Source organism: Marmota flaviventris, chromosome 17 (assembly GCF_047511675.1).
Source record: "Marmota flaviventris isolate mMarFla1 chromosome 17, mMarFla1.hap1, whole genome shotgun sequence".
In the NCBI taxonomy this organism is placed as follows: Eukaryota; Metazoa; Chordata; class Mammalia; order Rodentia; family Sciuridae; genus Marmota; species Marmota flaviventris.
The window spans coordinates 72,212,876-72,225,663 of record NC_092514.1 but is presented as its reverse complement, the minus strand read 5'-3'; positions in this window follow the sequence as shown (position 1 = coordinate 72,225,663).

The following is a 12,788-nucleotide window of genomic DNA, read 5'->3' as shown; positions in this document are numbered from 1 at the left end:
TTGGGAGGGGAGAAAAATTCATCCATTTAGAGCAGCAAGGGTTATGTTCAAAGTAGGAAAAGGGCCACTGTTAAATTTCCCACTGTCAATTTCTATATTACCTTTCCTTGGAAAAGTGGGCAACAATATCTCCAAGCTGCTTCCTACTGAGAGAGGGGAAAGTTGGGAGGAAGTGACCAGATTTTCTCCAGGTAGGGCATACCTATTTAAAGGTATTTAGCATCAGGCCTGTTTAGAGGTCCATTGCAGCAGTTGGCGGGTGACTGGACCAGGCATACATACATAGGGCAGGGAATCATTCTAAGACAACAATAAAATAGCATTCCTTTTTTTGTAAACAATTAGCACAAAAGCAATTAGTGTTTCAGCCACTCAACATTCAGGACAACTTGGGAATCTAAAGTCCTTTGTGATAGTTATAACAACTATTGGCATATTATAACAATTATAATTACAACAGTTATAGGCATTCCCACACAAGAACCCTTCCTTGCCAAGGTGCAGTGGCACACGCCTATAATCCCAGCAGCTTGGGAGGCTAGATAGGAGGATTGCAAGTGCAAAACCAACCAACCCCAGCAAAATCAAGGCATTAAGCAGCTCAGTGAGTCCCTGTGTCTAAATAAAATCCAAAACAGGGCCAGGGAAGTGCCTCACCAATCAAGTGCCCCTGAGTTCAATCTCCAGTAGCAGGAAAAAAAAAAAAAAAAAAAGAAGAAGAAATGTACACTTTAAATTACATTTTAAAAACCCCAACCATTGTCTTTCCTTTGAAATGTCCATGTATGATTGTGCTTTTATTATACTCTACTACTCTACTGTCAGAAATTTAAGATCAAGTTGATCCAATTTGACCTTGTTCTTATCTACTCTTTGGGCCAGCTGAGATTCCTCAGACATCACTTTTGGGGATCTGTGAGAAGCCTTTGGTTCTTATTCCTCTACCAGTTCTGTCATCTGCCAGGATGCTGACCATATGTGACTTTCTTTTGAAGCATCAGGGACATTTTCCTCTGCAGTGATCCTCTCTTTACAGAATGTGCACTGTTGGTCAGGTGACTCACAGCCTTACAGGGGCCTTAGAAGGGATTCTGTCATTCCCTGGGTCCTAGCAGACCTAAGAGGGCAAGGGCCAAAATGTTGACAGCTTTTTCCTTGGCTGTTTACTTCCTTCACTTTGATCTCCAAGTTTTAGGCCAGCTTCACTAGTCTTAAATAGGGAGTAATAGGTTATTCTCTCCTTATTTAATGTAAGTAGCTACTGAGAAGACAAATACTCTATGGCACTAAAAATAGTAACCTTGAGTATCAAAATTGTAAAAAATCAGTAATCGTTGCCTTTTTATTGAGCTTGGGAGGAAAGGTTGAAATGATGGCAGTTACAGTGCCATTTTGGCTAACTCTTCTTACAACTTAGCTAAACTCTTACTGCTACCCTCATTGAGTCCTACATGTTGGTCAGGTGTGGTGGCACATGTCTATTATCACAGTGACTGGATGCTAAAGCAGAAGGATTACAAGTTTGAGGCCACCTTCAGCAATTTAGCCAAACCTAAGCAACTTAGTGAGAGAGGCCCTGTCTCAATATAAAAATTAAAAAGGGGTGGGATGGGGCTCAGTGGTTGAGCACTCCTGGGTTCAGTTCCCAGTACCAAAAGAACAACAACCAAAAAAAAAAAAGTCCCATGTGTTGTTTCTTAGGAGTGACCTAAGTGTATCTAAATCATTTTCCACAGAAAGGTAACAATTTCATGTAAGCTGTTTGAAGCCAAAACAAGGCAGTAGCAACTTTCCAAAGACATCAAGTTATTTGACTCAAGTATTTTTTCTTGCTCATGTTTGAATGGGAATTTGATGATCGAATTACATTTTATTTAAAGGAAAAGAGATTGAGTGGAAGATATGAAGGAGCAAATCCTGTTGGAGAAGTTGAAGGCTCAGACCAAAGCATGCAGTTGTGTGGGAGATTGAGGCACCATGAACTCAGTAGAATCCCACAATTTGAGAAAGGCCTGTTGGAAAGCTTTTTTTTTTCAAGATCCCTATGAGGCTCTGGTGCATTGGAGAGGGCCAGCTGTGCTGCTGGGGGTTGTTTTTGAGTTGGGATGATACTGCTTTTAAATATAACAGATTGATTCTGGACTGTAGTTTTGCATCAGAATCCCCTAGCAATATTTTTTAAAAAATGTCTAAGCCTGGGCCCAACCCCAGAAATGTATCTTCAAGCAATAAGGAATTGACAAGCAACCTGAGAGTCGTCATCACCACCCTGAGTTAAGCACCTGATTGTGGAGCTTAAGTGAGGCAATGTATGTTTTCAATCCTTTACAGGGTATTGGGTCAGTGTTTTCACTATGGAGCAATCCTCTAAGGCAGAAAGGGTTCTGAGCCTTCAGCTGTGCACCATAGTCAACTGAAGGTCTGCACTCCATGCAAATGAGAAACCAAAGACCAGGCCAAGAGTTTTCTATTCATTTTGAACACTACATAAAATGGTTTTCTTAGGGGATGGGAATGTGGCTCAAGCGGTAGCGTGCTCACCTGGCATGCATGTGGCCCGGGTTCGATCCTCAGCACCACATCCAAACAAAGATGTTGTTGTGTCTGCCGAAAACTAAAAAAAAGAAAAAAAATTGTTTTCTTAGTTACGTTTTCTAATAAATACTTAATACTAAGTTGTGTTAAACTTTAAGGTAAGGAAGAACATTTATCAGGATTATAATGGTTCTCTGATACCTTAAGAAGTAAAAAATACTTTAGTGTTTTATTACCTAGGTGGTGATTTGAAGACTGTATGTGTAAGAGATACACAAGTGCTATAATAAGACTTTGGTCTTTTTTTTTTTTTTTTTGGCAATTCTGTGGATTGAACCCAGGGCCTTATACATGCTAGGCAGGCAAAGTGCTCTACCACTGAGCTGAGGATGGTGTTGAACTTGTACCTTCTACCTCAGCCTCCTAAATTGCTGGGATTACTGGCATGCGCTACTGTGCCCAGCTGTAATTCATATATTAAAGACATAGCTAATTTGGTCACAACTTACAGAGTTTGGAATATTTAGGAAAGAATTCCTCTGCATTTCTCTCTCTCTCTCTCTTTTTTTTGTTTTCTATTTTTGTTATTGTTATGGGTTATGAACCCAGGGGCACTTAACCACTGAGCCATTTCCCCAGCCCCCCCTTAAAAATCTTTCTGCTTCACCTATAATCCCAATGACTCAGGAAGTTTTTTCTTTCCTAGCAAAGGTGTAACACAGGAACTCCTATTCTTTTTCTTTTCTTTTTTTTTAATTGTTAATAGACCTTTATTTTACTTATTTATTTTTTCTTTTTAAAAAATTGTTAATAGACCTTTATTTTATTTATTTGTTTGTTTGTTTGTTTATTTATTTATTTAGAAAAGGTCTGGCTAAATTGTTTAGGGCCTTGCTGGCCTCCAACTTGGAATCTTCCTGCCTTAACCTCTTGAGTCTGGACTTACAGGCATGTGCCACTGGGCTCTGGCCCTCTGTTTCTTTTATTTTTTTCCTTCTCTCTCTCTCTCTGGAACAAGGGATTGAACCCAGTGGTGCTTAAAAACTGAGCCACATCCCCAGCTTGAGAGAGGGTCTTGCTAAGTTGCTCAAGACCTCCTTAAATTGTTGAGGCTGCTTTGAACTGACTATCCCTGTCTCAGCCTCCAGAGCCACTGGGATTACAGATGAGTACCACTCACCCCTGTTCAATTTCTCAAAGATGTCTATGACTTGTCTCTGATCCCAGAAATTGAATTCAGTAGATCTCAGGTGGGACTTGGGATTCATTTGTTTTTTTTTTTAATAATTTTTTAAATTTATTTTTGTTGTTTAATTTTCGGCGGACACAACATCTTTGTGTGTATGTGGTGCTGAGGATCAAACCCGGGCCGCACGCATACCAGGCGAGCACGCTACCGCTTGAGCCACATCCCCAGCCCTTTTCATTTGTATTCGTAGAAGCTCTAGGTGATTCTCATGTGCAGCCAGTGTGGGGCACCTCTAATAGAAAGTTTTACTCCAGGAAGCACAGCATTCTTAAATTTATCTCATTCCTATCCATACAACTGAGAGTAATTGTTTCCTCATTTTGCAGATTAAATAACAAAGCTTTAGGACATGGGTGTCTAGAGTATATTATATTGGAAGACGGAAAAACCAGAACCTAGGCCTTTTATGTCTACATAGTGCTGTATTGTTGTACTAAATTTATCTTTTACTAGACACTAAGAAACTAAGGCAAATCAAGACTGGGGAACAAAATTGACCAAATTATATTGTTTGTGTGTGTATATATATATATATATATATATATATATATATATATATATATATATATATATATTATAAATAAGACAAATCAAGTACAAATTCTAAATTTAGGTCAAAAGGAACCTTAAGCATCTTATTCATACTGGTCAATTAACATAAAAAAGTGCCACTCAACCACACCTATAATCCCAATGACTCAGGAAGTTTTTTCTTTCCTAGCAAAGGTGTAACACAGGGACTTCTGTTCTTTTTCTTTTCTTTTTTAAAAATTGTTAATAGACCTTTATTTTACTTATTTATTTATATGTGGTGCTGAGATTTAAACCCAGTGCCCCACACATAGCAGGTAAGTGTGCTAACGCTGAGCCCCAACCCCAGCCCCAGGGACTCCTGTTCCAGAGGCTGTGATTTTGCCCATTAGGGCAACAACAAAAAAGATTTTTAATACCTTTATTTTATTTATTTATTTAGTGTTGAGTATTGAACCCAGGGCCTCACCTACGCTAGGTGAGCACTCTACTGCTGAGCTGCAACCCCAGCCCGAAATAGCAAATTTTTAAAGAGGTCTACATTCTAGGTATTCTGTGTAGAGGGACTGTAATTCATTTGTCCTTTCAGGAGACAGTCATTTCTTAGATCTCTGAACATCCCATTTCTGTGGTGGCTGTGGGCTCAAGGACAGATAATTGGGCCTGAAATGGGAAGAAAGATAATCTTGTTTCCCTGGAGGTAGCTCATCAATTTAAAACACTATGGAGGGGTTGAGGATGTGGCTCACTGGTGGAGTGCTTGCCTAGTATTCATTGAGGCCGTGGGTTCGATCCCCAGCACCACAAAACCTGTTGGGGGCCATGGCCAAGTTGGGATGGTGCCTGGCATTTTGCCAGAGGGAGTGGTTGAGAGGTAACGCTGGCAAGACATTGGGATGATGATGATTAAGTTAAGCTGTGTATAATTATTGGGATGATGACTGATTGCTGTAACTGGATGATGCTAAATTGAAACAAGCTGTGTATTCAGTTGTGTATATAAACCTCTGCTGTCCAGCAATAAGGCGGCTCCTGCTACCTCGTGTGCCCGCTACTTTTGAGTTCCCGTTGAGTTCTCGCGGAGTTCCTGTTGAGTTCTCGCGGAGTTCCTGTTGAGTTCCCGTTGGTTCTCGCGGAGTTTCAGTGGAGTTTTGGAGAGTTCCCGTTGGATTCGGGCAATAAAGTAGTTCCTGTTTGAACCTACAAGTGGCTCGTGACCTGCCGGTTATTTTTGTGCCTAGCCAGACTGCAGCATTTGGTGGCCTGTGCGGGGAACACCTGAAGCTTGGGGGTAAGTGAAACTGCTCGCCCCTGAGGGCAGGGCAAGAGAATGGGTGACCATTTCAAAAAAACAATGTGTTCTTGTTTTGATTTGTTACGTTTCAGTTTCAAGCTGCCTGCCCCTAGAAATAGATAGGATGCTAGAAAAGTTGTTCAGCCCTGAGGAAGAGATAGAGATAGACCACGGATACACATGTCAAGAAAATAGAAAAACTGATACAACAAATTTTTGTTCTGTTTTTATTTCATTTTGTTTCGGTTTTGTTTTGTGTTATCTTGTTGGGTTGCGTTATCTTTGTAGCAGAAATATGGAATTAAAAAATTAGTAAAAAAACAAACCGAAAGAGTTTTAAGTAAAATTGCTAGAGGAAGGAGACACCCCAGTAAAACCAAGAATAGTTAGGGCATATGTTGATACGATACAAAAATGTAGCCCATGGTTTCTTAAGGAGGGGTTGTTAAATATATCACAATGGAACCATCATGATGAAGATTTTAAAAAGATAGAAAAGGAAAGCCCAGGAACTCTGCCAGTTGGCACATTACCATTATGGACATTGGTACGATCTTGTTTGCTTAGTCTAGGAGAAGACATCTTAAAAGAGGAAGTCTCTCGAGTTACTCAGACAGGGGAAGAAAGTTTAGAGAAGGAAGGGCTATCAGGGGAGAAGTTACAACGGGAGGGTGCTACTAACACCTTTCTATCACCGGAGGGCGTGGGTGTCCAACCAACAGCTCCACCTATGTATACAGAGACAATATATGCTGAGTGGCTCTCAACCCCCGTAGTTGATAGATGGGATCCTGAGATAGGACCTCAAAGATTAGCATGCCTTGTATTTGAGGAGGCAGGAGGGCAGTGAATTCCCCATGCTTTAGATTTCAAAACAGTGAAGCAGCTGAAAGAGGCTGTAACAACCTATGGTCCTCAAGTACCCTTCACTGTAAGTATGGTCGAATCCATTACCAACTTAAACATGACGCCAGCAGATTGGGCTAGTATGTGCAAAACTGTGCTAAATGGAGGACAATATCTGTTATGGAAGGTTGCCAATCAGGAATTTTGCACGGAGATGGCTAGGTGAAATGCAGCAGCCGGTTATCCTCAGAGAAATCTAGATATGTTGTTAGGAGAGGGACCTTATGAGGGTCAGCTGCAACAAATTAGATATGATCCTGCCATATACTCATAAATCGATTCAGCTGCAGTTAGGGCATGGAAAACTTTACAGGGGCATGGAGATTTACAAGTTCAATTATCTAAGGTAATACAAGGAGCTAATGAACCTTATGCTGAATTTGTAGATAGGCTTATACAAACAGCTACCAGAATCTTTGGGGATGTACAACAAGCGATGCCACTAATAAAATAACTAGCCTACGAACAAGCAAACAGATGGTGCCGGGAGGCCATTAGACCATGGAAACATGGAGATTTAAACACATATATTACATTAGTACAGACATTAATGAACAGGGACAAGTCTTGGCAGCTGCAGTACAACAGGATTTAGATGCCAGGCCAAAGCAGTACTAACTCCAGAGATGGGAGTTCAAATCATTCCCACAGGGGTAAAAGGACCTCTTCCCCAAGGAACAGCAGGCTTATTATTAGGATGCAGTTCTTCTACTCTAAAAGGACTTATGATAAGTCCTGGGGTAATTGATCCTGATTATGAAGTTGAATTAAAAATTATAGCCAGTTCTCCAAGGGGTATATCAGTAATCTCACCAGGAGATAGAATAGCACAGTTATTAATAATACCCAGCCTACATGATAAATTTTCCAGTTGTACTATAGAAAGAGGTTCCAGGGGATTAGCTGTACAGGTGTAGATTGGGCTATGCTTTCTTTAAATTTAGATTCTCACCCCATGCTAAAACTAAATATTCAAGGACATGAATTTAATGGGTTACTGGATACAGGTGCAGACCTTAGCATTATCTCTCGTCAAGAATGGCCAAAACATTGGCCGTTACAACAAGCCACTCAAACGCTTCGAGGCCTAGGAGTGGCAACTAATCCCCATAGAAGTGCGATGGTATTAGATTGGAAGGATCCCGAAGGATGTGAAGGAACTATACAGCCATATGTATTGGATCATCTTCCTATAAATTTATGGGGATGAGATGTCCTAAATCAATTAGGACTAACATTAACAAATAACATCAATTCAAATGCGCCCACTATTATGGCTAGACAAGGTTTTAGGAAAGAAAAAGGATTAGAAGAACAAGGACAAGGTATAGTGGCACCAATACAAATAGATAAAAAAATAGATAGACATGGATTGGGTTTTCAGGAGGGGTCACTGAGACAATAAAAATTACATGGAAATCAGAAAGGCCAGTATGGGTTCCTCAGTGGCCCCTGACTAAAGAAAAGATACAAGCAGCCCATGACCTGGTCAAACAACAATTAGTGGAGGGACATATACAACCTTCTGTATCTCCCTATAATATTCCCATTTTTGTCATCAAAAAGAAATCTGGGGGGCTGGGGATGTGGCTCAAGCGGTAGCGCGCTCACCTGGCATGCGTGCGGCCCGGGTTCGATCCTCAGCACCACATACAAACAAAGATGTTGTGTCCGCCGAGAACTAAAAAATAAATATTAAAAAATTAAAAAAAAAAAAAAAAAGAAATCTGGTAAATGGAGATTATTGCAAGATTTAAGAGCTATTAATAACAAGATGGTTATTATGGGACCTGCTCAATCAGGGATTCCTGAATTGTCTGCTTTGCCAAAAACCCAGTATGTTTTAGTTATAGATATTAAAGATTGTTTTTTTTTTTCAATTCCAATTCATCCTGAGGATAGTCCACGTTTTGTATTTACTGTCCCTGCGTTGAATCATGAAGGTCCTGATCAGAGATATGAACGGAAAGTACTCCCTCAAAGGATGGCTAACAGCCCAACTATGTGTCAAATTTATGTTAACAAAGCAATCCAGCCACTAAGAAATCAAAATCCTGAACTACAAATATTTCACTATATGGACGATGTATTATTAGCACAAAAAGATAAAAACACATTGCTAAAATGTTATGCCACACTTACAAACTTATTAAAAAATTATAATCTAGAGATAGCAATAGATAAAGTACAATTAAATTTTCCAATTAATTATTTAGGAGTTCTATTATGCTTGACCATGGTCTGTCCACCAAAAATTCAAATACGAGTAGATGAACTCAAATCACTTAACGACTTTCAAAAGTTGTTAGGAGACATAAATTGGATAAGGCCTTATCTAGGCATACCAACAGGAGAGTTGGGACCTTTATTTGATATCCTAAAAGATCCATCAGATCCAAATTCACCCCGCATGTTAACGCCTGAAGCAAGAAAGGCATTAAAAATCACTGAAACATATATGGAAAATATACATTTGGATAGAATTGATATAAGTTTGCCTTTATTATTTATTGTACTACCAACAAAAATATTCCTACAGGAGTATTTTGGCAAGAAGGTCCATTATTATGGATACATTTATCTTATTCTTCTAACACTATTATTACTAAGTATCCTGAGGCTGTAGGACAATTAATACTCAAAGGAATAAAAGCAGCAAAGGGAGTGTTTGGAATTTCTCCCAATAAAATTATTACTCCATATACTATGGATCAAATTGATGAGTTAGCTAATGAGTTAAATACTTGGGCAATAATCATGTGCAAATCTAATGTTTCATTTGATAACCACTACCATCTAATCCTTTGTTGTCTTTTTGGTCTTCGCATCCTGTAGTTTTTCCAAAAATGACAAGAAAAACACCTATCATGAATGCTCCAAATATATTCACTGATGGGTCAAATAATGGTACAGCAGCAATAGTTACCCCTGATCAAACTTTTACATTTTTAGTACCCAAACAATCAGCTCAAAAGGTAGAGCTTAATGCAGTATTACAAGCTTTTGTGATGTTTAAAGATTCTGTATTTAATTTATTTTCCGATAGTCAGTATATAGTTAATGCTATAGTATCCCTTGAAGATGCTGGTAGATTTTCCCCTTCCTCTACTGTTTTCTCTTTGTTTTACCACTATATAAAGTCTAATCTGGGACAGAAAAGAACCATTCTTTATAATACATATCAGGGCACATACAGGATTGCCTGGAGCCCTTAGTTTGGGCAATGATTTAGCAGATAAAACTACACATGACATACATATTTTTTCTACGCTAGAAGAAGCTACAAATTTTCATAAATCCTTCCATGTCAATGCAAATACTTTAAAAAGCATTTTAAAATAACTAAGGAACAAGCTAGACAAATAATAAAACAATATCAAAATTGTGTGACCTTTTTACCTCAAGTTAATCTTGGAATCAATCCTAGAGGACTGATACCTAACCATATTTGGCAGATGGGCATCACACACTTTCCAGAATTTGGAAAATTAAAATATTTGCATGTTACAGTTGATACTTCTTCCGGATTTTTGATGGGCTCCCTTCATGCTGGAGAAAAAAACTAAAGATATTATAGCTCATTGCATACAAAATTTTGCCACTGTGGGTGTTCCAAAACAGTTAAAAACAGATAATGGCCCTGGCTATACTTCTACCTCTTTTAAGCAATTTTGCTCATCATTTGGCATTATTCATATAACAGGAATCCCATACAATCCACAGGGACAAGGCATAGTTGAAAGAACTCATCAAACTATTAAAATGTACTTATTAAAGCAAAAAGAGGGAATTGGGAAGGGGTAAAAAATCCCCCAAAGATAAACTTAAAATAACCCTTTTTACTCTAAACTTTTAAAATTTGGATTCATCAGGGCTTAGTGCTGCGGAAAGGCACATTTGTCCAAAAAATGTACATAAGCCCAAGGTACTTTGGAAGGATATTCTAACAGGACAATGGAAAGGTCCTGACGCAGTGATTGTCTGGAGTTGGGGGTCTGTTTGTGTGTTTCCACAGGGAGAACAGCAGCCGATTTGGATTCCAGAGAGACTAACTAAAGCGATTTCTACAGACCAAAAAGGAGATGACTTGGCTCAAATCCATAACAGCTGATATCCAGAACTTCAGTTTAGCTATCCTTACATATGCAACAGTGGTTCTCCCACACCTGGAGGCTAATGAATAATGAACACCATTAAGGCCTATTTCAAATGTAAAAAACCTTGGGGCTTGCTTGTGGGAATACCTTCAGACCCATATGCAAGTTATAGGAAGAAGGATGGGATATCCAAGAAGAGTCAAACCCAGGTGGTAACCAGGATGCTTTTTTCAATATCTATTTTATTATTGCCCTCTCCCACACCATGAAGTTCTATTTTATTTTTTGAGCTCATACAGACCTAGGTTAATGTTTTTCTGATTTGTTCTATTTTTTGACTGTGGAGTTTTTAAACATTGCAATGGAGATTTCACCTGTGAAAAGCTACAAGGCCTTTACTATTATGTTATGTGTTGTATGTATTGTGTTGTGTGTGCACACTTGTGTTTTGTGTTGTATGTCTGTATGTGCATATGTCCATATATTATATATGAGGAGCGCTCCTGAAAAAATTGATCCAAATATTTTTTTTTATTCACGTGATTTAAATGGTTTAATTTAAATTGGATAAACAGCTTTTGAGGATTGTTTTAAAATGTGAACAAAAAAGGAGGTTAACAGATCTGTTTGTTTACTTTCACCTTTTTTTTTCCATTATATCTAATTCTATTCAGGATACTAAATTGTTTAGAAAATTGCTTTTTTTTTAGTGCCTGCTGGAATGTAACATAATTTTTTTTAGCCATCATTGCCAGAATTCCTATCTTCATCCCAGTGCCGGTGAAGAGAAAGATAAAACCAAACTACAGCTTCTGCGATAGCTATCACAACAAACTGTATAAACTGATGCATCAATGAATAATGTAACTCAACAAGTGATACTCAATCAAGGAGTTGATTTACTTTGTGAGGAAATGGACATATTAATGGATTCCTCTGCTTTGAACTACTTGCAAAACTTGCCTGGACTATGTATCACTTGTATGCATTGTAAATTATCTGTTGGTACAGCAAATTGTGGTAGTGCTGGGGTATCTTTGCTGATGGTGTCATCGATGGTACAATTTTTCCAAAATGGCTTGATATCGTGGCATTTTGTATCCTCCCCTTTCTGCTTGTAGCAGGTTGTTTATGGTGTTTGTGTAAAAACCACTATCCACAAGTATGGCTAAATGCTGGGCCGGTAGTCAATGACGGGTAAGATCCAATTGCAATGGTACCAACCTAAGACTGGAGGCTGACACCTCGAGGTCAGCTCATCTGATGACGGGTAAGGACCATATGTAGTATTGGACAACCTAAGATAGGCACGATCCCTAAGCCACATACTTGTTTAATTAAACAGAGTTGGGGAGATGTTGGGGGCCACGGCCAAGTTGGGATGGTGCCTGGCATTTTGCCAGAGGGAGTGGTTGAGAGGTTATGCCGGCGAGACATTGGGATGATGATGATTAAGTTAAGCTGTGTATAATTATTGGGATGATGACTGACTGCTGTAACTGGATGGATGATGCTAAATTGAAACAAGCTGTGTACTCAGTTGTGTATATAAACCTCTGCTGTCCGGCAATAAGGCGGCTCCTGCTACCTCGGGTGCCTGCTACTTTTGAGTTCCCGTTGAGTTCTTGCAGAGTTCCTTTTGGGTTCCCGTTGGTTCTTGCGGAGTTTTGGTGGAGTTCTGGAGAGTTCCCATTGGATTCGGGCGATAAAGTAGTTCCTGTTTGAACCTACAAGTGGCTCGTGACCTCCCAGTTATTTTTGTGCCCAGCCAGACTGCGGCACCACAAAACCAACACAAAAAAGTCAAAAACTATGGAGACCAGCAATCCTAGCTACTCAGGAGGATGAAGCAGAAAGATTGCAAGTTTAAGGTCAGCCTGGGCAATTTAGCAAGGCTTTGTCTCCAAATAAAAATGGTGATAAAGTGCCCCAGGGATCAACTTCCAGTGCCACCAACAAAACAAGGGTAAAAACCCCCACTAGGTACCTTTTTAACCTTATAAATGAGGAAACTGTAACCCAAAGCTTGGTCCTTTACACCAATCCAATAACGAAGACAAGATCCTGAGAAAAAGGAAAAAAGAAGGTTTATTGCTTTGCTAGCAAAGGAGAAACACAAAATGGGGCTGAGGATGTGGCCCAGTGGTTGAGTGCCCCTGAGTTCAATCCCCAGCAA